At 30.7% G+C, this 18436-nt stretch overlaps 1 protein-coding gene across 1 annotated transcript in view; it reads left to right on the top strand.

The window, feature by feature from the left end:
• Positions 1-5129: 5129 nt before the first annotated feature.
• LOC107437665 (uncharacterized) overlaps positions 5130-18436 on the top strand; it is an 82175-nt gene continuing 68868 nt past the window's right edge. The window contains exon 1 of the mRNA XM_087160840.1: positions 5130-5544. The gene's annotated coding sequence lies outside the window, so the exon portion shown is untranslated. The remainder of the gene's footprint in view (positions 5545-18436) is intronic.

Below are 18436 nucleotides of genomic sequence, written 5' to 3'. Positions count from 1 at the left end.
TATCGATCTTCTAGTCTATCACGAATGTGAATTTCTTCTAAGAAGTGTCAGGAGACAGTGTTCGTGTTCTGAAAATCCCCTTTCAAGGGTGGGGTCAAGGACCCTAAAATAAAAGAGTGGGCATGGTCGGCAGATGGGTTTAATGGGAGGGTGTGGATTTATCTTTTCTGTTTCATCATAATGCGGATTTACCTTTTCTGTCGTCTTCCAATGATTTTGCATCTTTGTAAATCCTTTATTTTATCTTTTATGTGGAAAAATTAGCTAATTTTTCAGAAATTGTTCGTGTTTCCTCGGCATTAAGACTTTATTTTTTTACTTAAATTTCAAAAGCAACGATACCAGATAAATATATTCCTTAAAATAAGCAATATCTTTTTTTCATAAAAAGGAAAAAGTGGTAGTTTAAGTGCGTTTATTATTTACTCAAAGAATTTGGAGTTTTCTATCATATGTTAATAATTAATGTAATCAGCATATCACGCAGCTGCCAGTTTTTCTGTATTTTAAGTTTTAAAAAATATATACTTAAAGTGGTAGTAAAACTAGCTGTGGCATTACTACTTTTCTCGTCTCTTTAGCATGAGCTAAAGCGAGTTAAATTTACTTCTGTTGCAAGAGCTTGTGGCGAACTACCACTACGAAACTTAAACATCGATTCACTGGTATATAAGCCATGCTAGCTGAATTATTTGGTGCCTTTTAACAAATGAAAGTGGGCCCAATTAATAATTTTTTGCATACCCTCCAACTTATGAAGATTTTGAAAATAATTCTTTCTAGTGGTAGCGAACCAAAGTAGAAATTTTCAAAGCAAATGGATATCTCATAAAACTCTTATCAGAAATTAAGAATCTAGCCATATGGCCTGCACTTTTATAAGTAATAGTGGACAAGTTACGCTAAAATTAATTTTTTTTAAATATTAAGACATTAATTTTGCTACCGTCTGAAAAGAAGATTTCTGAAACTACGGAAATTCCGTAGCAGTTGGAGGGTATGATTTTTTGGAACACAAGCTGAAAGTAATAAAATAAAAAAGTTTAAAATTAAAGTGGTAGTCACCATTAATAAATATTAAATTATTCTTATCTAGCCCACTTTTATATCTCTCGTCAATGGTCAGAAATAAGTTAATAGTTCTTCTTTTGATACAATTGCATACCTGCCAATTTTCACTCTTTCCGAGAATGGATTTTCAGAGTGGTTGTAACACAATAAACGAAAAACAATCTAACTCAAAAATATATTTATATTTTGATTCCGTTGAAATTCGCTTGCTCTTGGATTATTATGCTTTGATATATTTATTATAATTATTTATATTTAGTGGTGGTCAAACTCATTTATAATTATCATTATAATTCAAAAAGTTAATTGGAATAACCTGAGTATTGCTACCACCTTAAATATGAAAATAAAATCTTCCGAAAAATCCGGAAGAGTTGGCAGGTATGCAATTGTATTTCTATTAACAGGAATCTCGATATTTTTTCTTAATGGCATCTTTCTCAGTGCAGTGTTGTTTGAAAGCAATTTTTTCTTGTAACCAATCAATACCTTTAAATTTTTTTTGTTCGATATTATTTTGAAAAATAAATAATTAAGATTAAATAATGCAGATTAAAACAAGCTTTTCTTGCATTCAGTAGAACTGTGCAAGATAACTTACGCTTCTGATTCCCTAACTTTAATTTCTATTTCATAAATAATTTAAGTTATGCCGCCCTGGGATAAACTCAGTCTTTGCGACCCCTTTCAAGATTGTACGGGAACTTATTGGAATCACTTTAAAACTTAAATCTATTACATTCAATTTATTTTTTACAAATTTCAATTAGAATAAGATTTTGCAACTTTACGTAATGGTTTTTAAGTAACTTCATAAATTTTCGTTCGATTCGGTTTAAAAGTAACAGTGTATGTTACAAAGTAATTTCCATTACACTTGGATGCTTAAAATTGCATTTATTGTTCCTACTGAAAAATAAGCGTTTTTGAAAAGATATTTTTCACTAAACAAAACTCCAATTTGTGAAAATTATAAAAACAATAATAATAAAAACCTACGTCCGAAACAAACTATAATATTAATAGACATCTCGATCAATTTTAGATAAATCGAATAAAATTTTAAAGAAGTTATGGAGCTTTCAATCAGCAAATGAAACAAGGGTAATTTGAAAGAGAAAAGTATTTTACTCTAGAATTTATCTTTAAATTATTTTTCATAAATTCTGTGCACCTTTAAGGTTGTCCCCCTGGAACATATATTTCCTGTCACCCGCTATCTACATTACTGTATAGTCTAAACATTAATATGCTACCAATTTACGTTTAATTTAAAATTGAAGATCGTATCATTTAAGCTCTGCAGATGGCAGCACTGGATCGATACTTACTTTAATGTCTTAAGTTTTTATTTTCTTAAGATTTATTACGATCGGAACATGATAATACAGCATCAATAACAAATTAATTTTCAAAAGTTCAGCTTAAAATCAGAGAGTCAAAACAAAATTATATCTAATTGTTTTAGTTTTCGTTGGAAATATTATTTAAAATTTAATTTAATTCCTCCAACAAACACATTTTTAAAAATATCAAAATAAATTTTATATTTTCAACATTATCACCATACATATTTGTTTTCAATCAAACGTTTTTTTTTACAATTAAAGAATGTATAAATAATTTTCTAAACTAATTTTAAAAAAGAAGCAAATTTGCATTATCGGTTCTTCTGATAGCTGATAACTATGCTTATGTAGAGTTAGCTTTTAACTTTTATTTTACTATAAATTTTATTTTAAAAAAATATATTCATTTCTAATAAAGGCTTTTAAAAAAATATCAAACATATTATCAGATCGTTAGACAACATTTTAATTTAGATATTGCTTAAAATGAGAACTCTTTGATGCAGAATTTTTATTAAACATGTTTTTAATTTCTTTTCATTATTTTGCATTAATTTATTTTAAAATAAATAAGAACATATTGTATTTAGCATTTTAATAAGTTATGGTTATGAAATACAGCATAAAACAACTGAGTCTTTTACAGCATTAAAGGTAAAAACTTTCAAACAATAATTTCTCAAATTAGCACTTATTTGCAGTTATTTAGATCTAAGAGAAACAGTTATTCATCATTAAAATTTATTTAGTTTACTAAATCAATTATTGATAAATTTTTAAATATGAATAAAAAAAATACTTTTTTTGGATTTTATATTTTTGTACAAATGCAATCCCGACAATTTAATAGATTTTTTTTGTAAATATTTGATTATTTTTTATAATTAAAAAATTCCGAAATATATTTTTGCTTGCAATTAAAGCGTCAAGAAAAATACAAAAGAGATACCAGAGTCTTATCTGCGTCAAAGGGTTAAAATTTGAAAATTATATACAATTAAATAATACGACACAAAATTATATACAACTAATTTTTGTTTGAAAAATTACTTTAAAATTTAATTTGATACATCCAACAAACATATTTTTAAAATTATCTTGATTAATATGATATTTTTAAAATATCCTCGCACTTATTTTTTTTCAATAAAACGTTTTGTTTATAATTAAAGAATGCTTCCATAATTCTCATTAAAAAAATAATAATTATAAAGACAGAAAATTATGGTTACAGGTCCTTATGATAACTCATAAACACGTTTATGTTGAGTCAACTAATGAACATTTTCATTATAAATATTATAAAAAATATTTAATAACTGTTTTTAAAAACAATATTATGCTTATTGTATCGTCGGAGAACATTTAAATTTAGGCACAGCTTGAAATGAACGTTTAAGAAACTAGATATTGCTTGAAATGCATGAAAACTTTATTCAGACGAAGTGTTCATAAATCAACACAGTTTGATAAATAGTTGTTTGGAAAGAATTTACTCAGAGCGCCTCGTGCATGTATAGAAAATGGACGAAACTTATAAATATATCACTTGAAACTAACTTTATAGCGCATTTCATATGTTATGTCCATCTTTTCTTCAAAAAAAAAAAAAAAAAAAATTAGGTATCTTTAGTATAGGAATTTTTAGAAGCATATTTTTTTCTGTATTTTGATCTCAAAAAATTTTCTTCTAATACGCATACTAGCTAAAATAATAGACCTCAACTTTAACACGCATTTTTAGCTATGTCCATTTTTTTCAAACACGCGTTTTAATTTACGTGTATTTTCTTTGAAACGCATTTTGAGATAACCATTTTTTTTTAATACGCTTACAAGCTATGATTTCCCTAAACGCGCATTTGAAGCTATAGCTAATGTCTGTTTTCTTCGTTGCGCATTGTGAGATGCATAGTTTTTTTTTCCTAAGGCGCATATAAGCTATGTCTCTTTCATTTGTTGTAGTTGTTGTTACTAATGTCAAATGTCAATATCAGCAAGCCTGTTAAGAAACCAAGCGAATTTTAAGGCAGAGGGTGCGTTTCTTATTTTTCAGGGGCGTCATCTACTTTCAAGCATCTATGGACTTCAGCTACACACACGTCACAACCCGTTTTACTGGAAGGAACCATTTATTCATCCATATATCGTAATTTTGACCTGAACCAGGAAATGTCCCTTTCATTAAGCAAACATATTGGGCTACGTTCATTTCCTTAAACTTGTATGTTAAGTTATAATGTCTGTTTTCTTAGTTACGCATTTTGAGCTCTATCAATTTTTTCAAACGCGCATTTTAAGCGATGTCCATTCTTTTGCCAAGTCCGTTTTGTCAAACGCAGATGTCCGTTTTCTTGAAAGTGCAATTTGAACTTTGCCCAAAATAAAAAGTTTATTGACATTAGGTTAATTATTTGTGCAACTTGTAACTGAAATACTATTACTTAAACAGGAAAAAAAAATTCACAGGATTTCAAATTATGACGTTTTTGCTTCATAGAATAATCAAGCGACAACAAAACTAAGAGACAAAAAAGGGAGAATAACCTTCTAGTTAGCAACCTTTTCTTAAAGTAAGATTGTTTTTATTCCACCAGTATAACAAAAAGATGATTCACAAAATATAACTCCAGCCTTTCTGTAGGGGTTTTTTATTGCACCGAGTCGAACCTTTTTTTTTGAAAAGACGCCAATCTAAGTATATCCTCCAAAATCTTCCAGCACAGACAAGCCGCAAAGACGTTTAAAAATATATCCCCGCTGCGTTTCTTTTTTTTTTCTTGTTGATTTCCATGGGATGCTCTACCATCTTTTAGTATAGGAAGAAATTTGTCGACATGGTAAGAGAAGTAGCCACAATCTAACGTTGCTGTATAAAAGTGACTAAGGTCAAGGGATTGTTATGATTGGCTACTGCTTGATGGATTTTTGTATGTTTTGAAGCGAAGTGTTTTACGTCATTTTATATCTGTGTTGTTTTTTTGTGATTTGTTCGGAGATTTTTATAAAATTATATATTTATAAGCAATGTTAAATGCGGATACTTCTTCTTATCTTGATTAATTAAATTATAAATATTAAACAATAATAATTGGCGCTTGCCGGAACTTCTGGAAAGGACAGGGTAAGTTTGTCTTTAGTATGCAATTTTCAGCACTTACAAATTGTAATTTTATACATTTAATGTTACAAATCTGTTTATGTACAGTTTTTTTCTCCAAAAAAGTAAAAATTGGATGTACAGATTTTATATTATTAGAACTTATATTGAATAAAAAATATGGTTCAATCAACCAGGACTATAAAGATATATTGCCCAAGATTATCGAATGAGACAAAAATTTCAATTGGTCATGTATTTTTACCCTTACACGGCCTATCGGGTTTGTAAACAATTAAATGAGATTAAACGCAACTCAAGTTTCGACAAAAATCTATTATATTTGTTAAATATTAAAATAAATTTAACTAACTTAATATCAATTAATAAACAAAGCTAATTTATTCAATATTATTTATTCCCTTTACCAATTTATAAAGGCATAGCCAGATCATAGATCATAGCCTCCAACTCATCACAGAATTTTCGTATTTTCAGAAACAAATCTCCGTTGTAATAGTAAAAATAATGCTCTCATATTTCATTAATTTAGAATTAAGAAAGTTTTGCCAAGCACTATTGATAAACAATTTGAACAATTATATTGAGAACAGGTAGGTGTACTTTGATTCCGATAATAGTTTTATAAAATTCTTTTGGTCTTATGCATTTCTGTCATGATTCATGAGCACGCAAAAAATCATTTCTCTAAATCATCAAATATATCCCGATAACCTTGCATGAAAAATTCAAATTGCAATGTAAAGTTTGTTTATAAAACTTGTCCTACTTGTTTTTTTCTTTTGCTGTTTTTTTTTCTTTCTTTCTTTTTTTTTACACTTTCTGGAAAAAATGAAGCATTATCTTCAAATAAGTTTCTTTAAATGAATTGTTAAACATCCTAAATCAAATCGTGCAAAAATGCAGCTTATAGTTAATAATTTATTAATAATACTAAAAAATTCAGATCCTTGAAGTTAAAATAAGACTATAGGTTATATAGTTATGCAATGTCTACAGATCAATAGTAATTACATTCATGTATTTCCTTTAACGTGCATTAAAAAAGAAGTTAGAATTTAAAAGTTTCACTCGGCATGTATTCTGTTAGACCTGAAAATGTAAATTTTCAGTTAGTAGCCGGTTTTTGATACACTCTAATAATTTAATAGCCATTTTTTGATCAAGCCTAATTAGTTAGTGACTGATATCGATAGGAACTTTGCATTTAATAAGCACTTTTTGCAAACTTTTTATTTGCTTGGATAAGATTATATTTTTTTAAAAAAAACTCATATTAGAAATTATCTGCGGTTTTAAACACTCTCAATTCAACACTTTTAACTCAACAATAAAAATAATATAAATATATGACAAAATTGAGTTAAACGCTCTGACTTTAAAGAATTTTATTTAAAAATAATTTTGGAGGCTAAATGAATTGAATGCATACATTATAACTTTGAAATATTTGAACTGTTAAATAACTCTCCTTTCACATGAATCTTTCCACAACAAATTGATGGATTCTGAAAGATCAAAATTTTGAATGGAAGCATCTGACATTTTAATGAAAATTCGATTTTTTAGTCTTTCGGCATTAATGTACTTTTATCATTAAACAATCTTCAAAAAAATAAATAAATAGATAAATGAAACGATGTGGCCGGTTGCTCACTTAACCCCTTGGGGACGGGTGATTCAGAAAAGTATTCGTACAAATCAGAATCAGGATGTAATTAAATAAAAATTGGTAACTTAAATGTAGTCGTTTCTGATTTGACAGACTTACTTTGCTATTTTGAACAAAGTAGTGGTGAATTAAATAAATCAAACAATTATAACTCCTCCCACAAATAAACTGCTAAAGAATTACTTTGATTACCAGTTTTATCTTTTTACCCTGGTTGATACGGCTTTATGCTGGCACGTATTTGTGACACTCGGCGCGAAAGGGTTAATTTCAGTCGCCACTTTTTTTGTTGAATCGCCATGTAGCGAGCGGTTCATGTCCATATTCTGCTGAGAATAACATGCCCTACAGGGTATGTAAAAGGATTGTTTACCATAATATATTAAATGACAAAAAAGAGATTGCGTTAATAGATATGGATTTTTTATGGTAATATGGTGAGTAGCAGAAGCTATATGTGTTTGGACATTAATTACAAATCTGCCAAACTCTGAAAATTCCAAGTCTGTTTTTTCTTCCATGTATTATTAAAGTGCTGTGGCATAATGTTTAAATAGAGCATGCATTCAAAAACAGTTCTTTTTGGACTTTGTAATATTAAGCAATCAATACTTTCCAAAAAAAAGTTATATATCTTACATAAAGTTAGAGTATTATTTAATAAATACGAATGATTATCTTGAGACTAATAAAGATTTTCAGTATCGTTAAAAGTATTTGTCTAATAGTAATAAACGAATAGTGTTAAAGATTAAAAATTGTAGTGAAAAAGATTTGTCAATTCTAATAATGTTTTGAATTTTTTGATGTAAGTATTTATTTACGACTTTAAATGTATTTTGATTTAGTTTTTTGTGGTGAATGATTTTGAACATAGTAAAAGCGATGGTTTGAGAAATACATTGTAAAATAATTAACTATAATATTTCGAGTATTTATAGAAGAATTATGATTCAGAAAAAATGATTAAAATAGACCGCACAACTATTTTAACGAAAGGCATTGGCGCGATAGCCCATGAAGGGCCAAGGAATACTGTGCGCATCCCTGTTTGCTTGATTTTGGGCTCTGAGATGCAGATGTTCTAATTGGGTGGTCAGCCGAACGTGGAACCCCCGTGTTTAATCCCCAAGTTTGTTTGGTACACATTTTATTGATCCATTGCAAGGGTGAATGAAAGGCTGAGACAACTATTTTAACTTCTTCATTTATACCTTAAACTACTTTTAGGTTAAAATAAGGATGTTTTTTTTTCTTTTCTTTAATGTTTTATGAGGTTTTTTGAAAGGTAGCTGATTTCAAATCTACAATCGGTTTCTCTCAGGAAACAAAATTTTTTATGCAATTTAGTTTTTTGTTCCTCACCAGGATTTTTTAAAATTCACTCGGGTGAATATTTATTTGCCCCACTTCTCTCTTACGCAGGAAGTGGTAGGAAGACGATAATAATACGTTAAGGTCATATTTGCAAACGTATTATGCTTGCAGATGTGTCGTTTTAGTTTTGAACCAGCGATATGTTTCGTGTCTTAAGTGTTACTTTCAAACGAGAAAACGAGTGCATATGCATATTTATAATCGAATGCATTCTTTATAAACTAAACTAGTGCATTCAGATAAAAATCAGTTTATGATGAGATGCACATTCTTGCCAACTTATTCCGATTTATCAGAATATTTTTATGTGTACATTAAGAGTGAAATTAAATTTTATAGTTTAACATTTTATTATAGATTTAATAAATTTAATTTAGAATGAGTCTACCGCTACATACAAGCAACTTAAAACAACCGGGTTGGCAGCTATGGTCAAGTGTTGTTTCTCAAATGTTATATCAAACTCAAGTGTATATGCATGTATATAAGTTTAAACGTTCTTTATAAACTTGCAAATTCAGACAAAGAATAAAGTAAAAAGATAATTTTGAAAAAAAAATCCCTAGATTTCCGAACAAAACTAATTTTAGATTTGAAATCCCCGGCATCCGGATTAGGTAAAATCAATATAAATCTTGTATAAATGCAGAGACTTTTATTGCTATGGATTCTCCGTTGTTTTTTTAACCCTCGTTGAACAGCCGTCCCAATTTTGGGTTTACGACAACCAATGTTCAACTCCGTAGCCTTGTAATTTCGAACCCGATCCAGCAGACGAGGGAGCTCCTTGATCAAGTGTTGGGGGAGAAATTTGCCTTCGTGGAAAACTCTTTGGAGGAACTTATCCGCAATTGCGTGACATGAAGAGAACAACCACGAAAACCTCCCACTGTTAGCCTGATGGCAAGGGCACTCTAACCCTTAATCCGTCTAGCACTGATGATATTTCACGTCAGCACTGCGATCGGTGCGAGCCACGTAAGGAATTCGTGTTGATCAGCCACCGCTGGGATTCGAACCCGGTTCACCTCATTGAAAGGTGAACGCTCTATCTTCTCTGTTGCTTTATATTTCTTTTATATCCGTCGTTGAACAGCTGACCCAATTTTGGGTTTACGACTATTAATGTTTAACTCCGTGACCTTGTAGTTTAAAACCCATCCAGAAGACAAGGAAACTCCTGTATCAATACCCCCAGAGGTTATAATTTGTTACGGGAACATGGAGAACGTTGCGATTTAACGTGCATCAGTCACCATTTACTACACGGGGAGTCTTCGACCGGCGAGGATCGAACCCACGGACTCTTGAACATGGGTTCAGTGCCCTACCAACCAGGCTATCCGGCCTTCTGCCGCTTGGAATTGAAAATTGGCTTAGAAAATAGGCCCCCTGATATAAACTTTACCATTAAATATATATTTTAGTAATGGCCTACAGTCGCGAAAAAAAGCTTAGCAATTTGCTCTTTCTGGAATCGTAAAAGTACTGGTTGTAAAATCATTAATATGTAGCTTATTTTCAGGGGAAGTGATAATTTTTGGCAAACAGAGGAGTAAATAACACCCCCGCATCCGCCGCCATGCAGTAGTGAGGGACACGAGATTTGAGGGCGCGCAATCCAGAAATAATACACTAATGACAAGAGTGAACAATCGGCGGCTCGCCAGCTTCTGATGTGTGGCCCAAGACAGCACCTGAACATAACACAGAAAAATTATTATAATTTTTATGGAAATTAAAAATATCGGAAATTTTGAAGAGCACATTTAAGTTTTTGAATCATCAAATCTAAATCAGGGCAGTGCTTCGATCGCTGTTTTCTGTGATTATCGCTACGATTTTCCGAAGTTTCAAAAATCACATTATTTTTAATTCGACAAATTATGGTGCTTGAATTTCAAATTTTAGTAATTATTTTAAAGCTCTTTATTTGTGTCCAGTTTGTATATTAACTAAAGTTAATTCATGTGTTTTTTCGATAGTATTTTCGGTGGCTATTATCGGATTTCAACGTGTTTTTCAAAATATCAATCTTTTTAATGCATACATAATAACCACTCTCGAGTATTGTAACGTTTATCTCAGTATATTTTTTCTTTTTTGTTTTTTCAGCACTTATTGCTACGCATTTCCACATGTGAACTTGTAAATCCCGATTTTTTTTTTAATTTGTATTAATATGAATATACATTGTGTTTAAACGGTTTATATAGCATTGCGACATGGGTGTGCCTCTTTGTATATTCTTTAAGCTTAAAGTAATAAATCCGTTTATTATTAACCCTTTCGCGCCGACTGTCACAAATACGTGACAGCAAAAAACCGTATCAATCAGGGTAAGAAGATAAAACTGGTAATCAAAGTATTTCTTTAGCAGTTTATTTGTGGGCGGAGATATAATTTTTTGATTCATTTAATTCACCATTACTTTGTTCAAAATAAAACTATTTAGTTATACTTTGAATTAACATTGATTATATATATGATTAAGCTAACAATAATTAAAATAAAAGCAAAGTAAGTCTGTCAAATTAGTAACGACTACATTTAAGTTACCGTTTTTTATTTAATTGCAACTTGATTCTGATTTTGTACGAATGCTTTTCTGAATCACCCATCCCCAAGGGGTTAATACTCACCGGTCAATATTAATAATAACCGGTTCTATTGGTCAGAGTGAGAAATAAAAATTACGTGATCTGTGGCACGATAATCGAAAATGCTTGGTAACTTTCGGGCAGCGGCCCGCGAAAAAATATTATAAACATCACAAAAAAGTAACCAATTTGAAGGGTATAACTCGCAGCCATCCCCAAACAAACATCTACGAGTTTTTTTTTTTTTTTTAATTTTTCCAGTTTAAAATCAATTTGGCCCCTCAGTGATTGTAGTTAGTCTAACAGATCACGATACGGAAACATTCCTATTATATACGCAAAAGAATGACATTGCATACCTGCCAACTCTTCCGGATTTTCCAGAAGATTTTAGTTTCATATTTAAAGTGGTAGCAATACTCAGGTTATTCCAATTAACTTTTTGAATTATAATGATAATTATAAATGAGTTTGACCACCACTACATATAAATAATTTCAATAAATATATAAAAGCATAATAATCTATGCACAAGCGAATTTCAATGGGATCCAAATATAAATATATTTTTGAGTCAAATTGTTTTTCGTTTATTGTTTTACAACCAGTCTGAAAATCCATTCTCGGAAAGAGTGAAAGTTGGCAGGTATGACATTTTCTTAACTTCATTGGTTATTATTAATAATAACCGATTAATGTGATAAATTTGCTTCATTTATTCACTCTTACTGGCTTATTTGGTTGTTATTAATATCGCACTATTCAAATTGACCGTAACATAAACACTACAGAATCATTTATGTTTGTAGAAATCACGAATGGAAAATTTCTTTGAAAAACAGAGCGAAAAAGAAGTAGTTTTGCTACCTCTTTTTAAACTTATGTATGGATCGCAATAATTTCAAAAACGTATTTTTACGTGACCCGCTTTTAATGTGTATGTCAGCCCTTTTGATGCGCTTTATTTGTGCTGATTTCCTCATCAGACCAAGTTATTTTTCAATCGTTTATTTTTTTTAGTTATAAATGGTTGCAATTTACTAGTTGCAACTAGTTAAATTTTTTTTTTAAATCTTGATATTCTTTATACAATATTTTTATAACCCACGGAATTCAAACCTGAGTTTTTTTAAACTATTTACTGTTTTTGTACTTTGCTTCTAATTTTTTTGTAGCTTAAACCATTTCAAGATTTAACATTTATAAAATACTCTTATAATTCATTCATTCAATCAAATTATTTTTTAAAATCATTTTAGACGGAATACAATTTCTTGCATTAAAAAACTTAATTCGCATTCATTTGTTCTACTTTACGTAAATTATTTTATTTTGCTCCATAAAATAGTTATCTATTCCTCTTTTTTCTTTTCTTTTTTTTACTTGCATTCAAGAATATTAAAATTAACTTATTTTAAAATTAAACCTTTGCGTTATGCGATATGATTAAAAAAACTTTACTTTTCTTTATCTTTATATTTTTTTCGACAAATCTGTTTTTTGGTTAGAAAGATTTTTTTTGAAAAATATTAGGTAATATTTGTTTAATATTAGGTAATATTTTTTTTTAATTTTGAATGAATTTTAACATTTAAATGAATTTAATTTTATGCTAATATATTACTAAAGTGACAAATGAAAATAAAAAAGAATTAATTGAAAGAATTAAAATAATAAAAAAGAATTATAATTATTTAAAAGAATTTAATTTAATGCAAATATTATAGTAAGTTGAGTGATGAAAAGAATTTGTCTGAAACACTGATTTTTCTATCTGAAACACTGATGTCATAATTGCCTCTAACATATCTATACTCTGTTGCAAATTAAGAAAAAAACCATTATTCCTAAGAAGAGAGCCTGTTAACATCTAAATGCACGCCAAATGGATGCCAAGCTCCCAACGAGAATTTGAATAAATAGCGCCAACTTTTGAAACGACGTTGCACAATCTATTTTTTGCTTACTTTCTTATGTAATAATAGTAGTTTTTAGCTAGAATAATCAATTAACAAGTAATAAGAATTAATCAAAATGTAACAAACGTACGTCTTTCTGTTCGCAATTATAGAAACTGATGAAAGAATAATAAATATTGCTCCTTGGATACGATTTTCTTCTAAAGCGAAACAAAAGTAGAAATTCTTTATCTCGCATTTGATTTGTTAAGGGCAGATCAGTATAATGCTCTCCATTTTAAGTGGTCCAGTCAAATTCAAAACTCTTGCAGTCATATAGTTGTTTCTTTTAGGCTTCCCGTATGAGTTTTCTCTTGACGGTCAGTCAATATACACATCGAAGATGACAGTATTTTTAACCTACATTCTGCGAATCTCAAAGAGAGTTCAGTACCTAAGCTGTTAGTTCATGGATCTATTGTTTAAATGCATAATGGGATTCAACGTAATTGAAAAGAAGTCATGAGTAAGAAGTTGAAAGGGAGCCAATATGTTTATTTTTTGCTCTTCCTCTTTGAGAATGGTACAAACAGCCAAAGTGGATCAAATAATTCATTCAATTCTGAAGATTTTTTTTAAATGCATTAAACAAAAAAAGTTTTTTTTTTAATACAACAAGTTTAAATCATGCAAAACACGCAACATAGCGAATGTTTTCGCAAAAGAACAAACTCGATAACGTAAAATATAAAAGTTCTAATTCGTTATAATGAATAAAAATAAAATCTTTCTTGGCATGCAACCATTCAAATTGAAGCAAATGGAACATTTATGAATTAAACGAGGCCGCATCATTGCAATTGTATTATTCCACAAGTGTATCCGTTAAGTAAATTTATTTATTATTATACTGTGAGTAACTGGTAGCAAAATTATTTTGTTTTAGAAAAATAATATCAGTTTAGGTATATAAATAACATTTTTTTCCAATGCCCACCAGGAGAATGACCTAGGTCCTAGGTCAGGGGTGGCGAACCTTTATACACCAACGTGCCGTTTTCTCTAAAAAAAATTGCTTAATGAGGTCATAGACGTGCCGTCAAGTAATTTTGACTTCGTGATTATTGGGAAAATAGTACTAAAAACTATCAACTCAAAACTCTTAATTTACATTGAAAAAAAATACATTTTGCAATGTCTCAATTATACAAGTAATTCAACTTAAAGTAACATCAATGTGACTTTTGTTGTTGCAGATTAGATGACTTATTTTAGGTTCTAAGATGTTAGTTTAAGCAGGACCGTTGATTTTTTTTGCTAGTTATTTATTGTTAGCTTGTTTTTTACGGTTATTAATTGTTTTTTAATATTAATTTTTAATTTTTTTATTAGTAAATGTTTAATATTTTGTTTGTTTTTTGTGAATTTTAATTTAATTGTTTCATAGCGTAATAACAATTGTGATCGGTGGAGTGCCCAAAATATTGTGTCGCGTGCCATAAATGGCACGCGTGCCATTGGTTCGCCATCCCTGTCCTAGGTTAAACAGGCATCTCAGGGGTGAAAGCGAGACGGAAAAGAGGAAAGGCTGGTAGTAAAACCATCTCAGTTATAGCTAGTTTTGGGGAGGAGTTTACTTATTCTTTTTTTAAATTTTTTAACAATATCTACTTTATCTTGGAAAAGAAGCAGTTTTATATATATGCCAGAATTATAAAAGAAATCTTGATAGTTACAGATATTTCATTTTTTTTCGAAAAAAATGCTGGAATGAAATGTTTTACGTACCAGGTTTTTCTCTTTTCCGTCTTGCTATATAAGGGCTTTCACCCATGAGGCATCTGAAGGGCAGATTTGTTGGCCACTCCTTCAGGGGCACCCACAGTAAAAACAGATAGTACAGGGAAAGAAAGAACATTCATGCATTGTCCGGGATTCGAACCCAGGAACTTTCTGATGCAAGGGCAGCTCCCTAACCCCTACGCAGGCCGGTCGGCTATATAAATAACAATAATCATCTAATTTAGATTTGTAATCTTATTGTAGAATTGGGATTCTCTTAAAAATTAGATGGTAGCTAATGAAATGAAAATACCCAGTTGATTTAAATGTTTATGTACCATCAAACTTTTTAAAGTACTTTTCAACTTGTTGCAATGTAAAAATGCCGAAGCTTATGGGTTCGCCAAATAAGGAAAGATATGTGAAGAGCCCATGATAGTCAAGGTGAGCAATTGTATTTTTACTTCATACGAATATTGTGATCAAACAATAAAATAATTTAAATATTAGAATTATATTAATACAATCTTTCATCTTGTGCATACTGTTTCACTGAAATATTGATAATGCAGGACTGCAAACTACTACACTATTTTAAAAAAATATTATAGGGTTGTAGAGAACTACAGATATTCAAACTTGCTCCTCTATGGTGAAAAAAAGAAATATTTTCTTTTGGTAACGAAATTTAAGTAATTTTCGGTTTAATGTTTTTCATTTTAAGCAATTTTTCCACCACTACATGCCAAATATTCAAAGTATTGCATAAAATGCGACTTTATTGCCGTTTAACCTGCGAAAAGAATGCAAGGCGTTCCCTCATGTAGATACTTTGCTCTCATCTGCGAACAAAAAAACTAATTTTTGAGCAAATTACATCTGTACTTTTACGTATACTATTTCCTGGGGCTAAGAACCTCATCTACAGCTAGATAACTAAAGTTTTTGAGCAAGTTGCTTCTTCAGCCAGCAAAGTGCTTGAACTACTTATCCAAAAATCACACGTACAGCTGACCTCACCATGGGTGAAAGCGAGGCGGAAAAGTGGAAAAACTGGTAGTAAAACCATTTCAGTTTTAACTAGTTTTCCGGAGGTGTAAATCTATTCTTTTCTTTTAACTAATCAACAATATCTACTTTTCCTTAGGGTTCGTTCGTTGTAGTGGAACGGGGCTTGTGAGGCCTTACGGCCCTTTTCCCATTCCTCCGGAAATTAGACTAAGAAACATACATGACAAAAATAAAGTTTGGGGAGCAAAATAGAGTTCTTGAGAGAGAGAAAAAAAATGGCACTTACCCATTATTAGGTAATAATAAAATTACAAGCAATAAAAAAGTGCATGAAAAAAGGTAGAATGCATTTTTGTAGTGGTAGATACACTACAGTACTCCCCCACCAGAATTACATCTGTGATAGAATTCGATGAATGGATACCACTAGTTGAATCATTGCTGCTTTTGTGCGAAGCCGGGAGAGCTGTATTAAGATCACCGTACTTTTGAGTGCGGATCGTGAGAGCCGTGTAGTGTATCTACCACCTCATAAATATAATTCTAATTCACTAGTATATAAGACATGTTAACTCGATTCGCATGGTGCGGTACCTTTTCATAGATGAAGGTTAATATTGTGTGCGATTTGGACTGAGTGGCAACAACGCGAAGACTTGGATACACTACAAATTAAAGTGCAATAGTAAAATAAACACTAATGAATATTTACGGTTTGGGAATGCATACGAAAGGTGGGTGAGTTAAAGCATCACCTCCTACATCAGAAAGCCTCCACACGGTTTCTTATAAGTAGTCAGCGCAGATTATTTAAAAAGCGAACCACTTGTGCGCATGAACCCAAATTCTATTCTAAAAGTACTTAAAAGAAATTTATAATGTATATTTGAGAATTGAATCTGTAGTGGTTGACAAGTAAATAAAACAAACCAATTATATTCATAAATTAAAAATAAATTTTAGATATATATTTGCAACCACTTTCTAATTTTTAATTGATTTCATATTAACACTTTCATGTCCGGTGACACCAACGTGTTGTCACGTGACAACCAAACGTTAGCTGCCGGTGACAACACGTTGGTGCCATACGCCATACCCTCCAACTTATGAGGATTTTGAAAATAATTCTTTCTAGTGGTAGCGAACCAAAGTAGAAATTTTTAAAGCAAATGGATCTCTCATAAAACTTTTATCAGAACTTAAGAATCTAGCCATATGGCCTGCACTTTTATAAGTAATAGTGGACAAGTTACGCTGAAATTAATTTTTTTTAAATATTAAGACATTAATTTTGCTACCGTCTGAAAAGAAGATTTCTGAAACTACGGAAATTCCGTAGCAGTTGGAGGGTATGCATACGCAAGCCATACACTAACAGCCGGTGACAACACGTTGGTGTCATGTCCAAGCCAAACGTTAGTGGCCGGTGACAACACATAGATGTCGCGCTTTGCAACCTGATATTCATGTGACATTTTGTCAAGGGAGAATAGAGTACAGGGATGCCAACTGCTCCGCTTTCTGGAAAAGTTTTAATAAAATGGTAGCAAATTATATTGTAAAATTCGTTAAAGAAAGATAGTTACGCCTACTTTTTAATACAGTAACCAGTTTACCATTGCATTTTATATCATACTTATAATTTTTTATATTTAGTGGTGAAAAAATTACTTATAATGAAAAATACTAAACTAAAAGTAACTTAAATTTCACTACCACTAGAAATACTATTTTACAAAGCGGACCAAGTTACACGGAACCGGTTACATGGTAAACTTATCACTAAATATATGCGGACCGCATAGTATTAAATGGTTCTTTCACTAATTGGTTTACCTTCATAGTGGTCTGATCGGACTACCTACAAAAAACCACGTGGAGGCTTTCAGTTATAGGAGGCGTTGGTTAAAGGGATGTGTAAGTAAGTGTGCCGGATTAGCTTACCCCTAATCAGACCCCGAGGGGTACTTTACCTTAGGAGGGGGGGTAAGAACATACCTGCCAACTTTCACTCTTTCCGAAAATGGATTTTCAGAGTGGTTGTAAAACAATAACCGTTTAACAATTTGACACAAAAATATATTTATATTTTGATTCTGTAGAAATTCGCTGGTGCAGGAATTATTATGCTTATATATATTTATTGTAATTATTTATATGTAGTAGTGGTCAAACTCATTTATAATTATAATTATAATTCAAATAGTTAATTGGAGTAACATGAGTATTGCTACCACTTTAAATATGAAAATAAAATCTTCCGGAAAATCCAGAAAGAAAAAAAATCTCGGTAGATACATACATTTAATTTTTCTCGAAAAAATGCCAGAATGAAATGTGTTTCATACCAGTTTTTGCACTTTTCCGTCTTGGTATATATATAGGCTTTCAGTCCTGGACCTCACACTTTAAACCAAAATATTACTTCAAATCATGACGGATGGGATAGGAGGCGCTTAGCTGTCCTGTTCCAGAGACTAGTATAATTATGGAGTTATCTCGTGTTGACACTTTTAAAGTGTAGGTGTAGCAACCCTTATTCTACAAGTTTG

This window comes from Parasteatoda tepidariorum, chromosome 4 (assembly GCF_982258835.1).
Source record: "Parasteatoda tepidariorum strain Cologne lab strain chromosome 4, Ptep-v5.0, whole genome shotgun sequence".
In the NCBI taxonomy this organism is placed as follows: Eukaryota; Metazoa; Arthropoda; class Arachnida; order Araneae; family Theridiidae; genus Parasteatoda; species Parasteatoda tepidariorum.
Note: the sequence above shows the minus strand (reverse complement) of the source record. Positions and strands in the feature narration are given on the sequence as shown.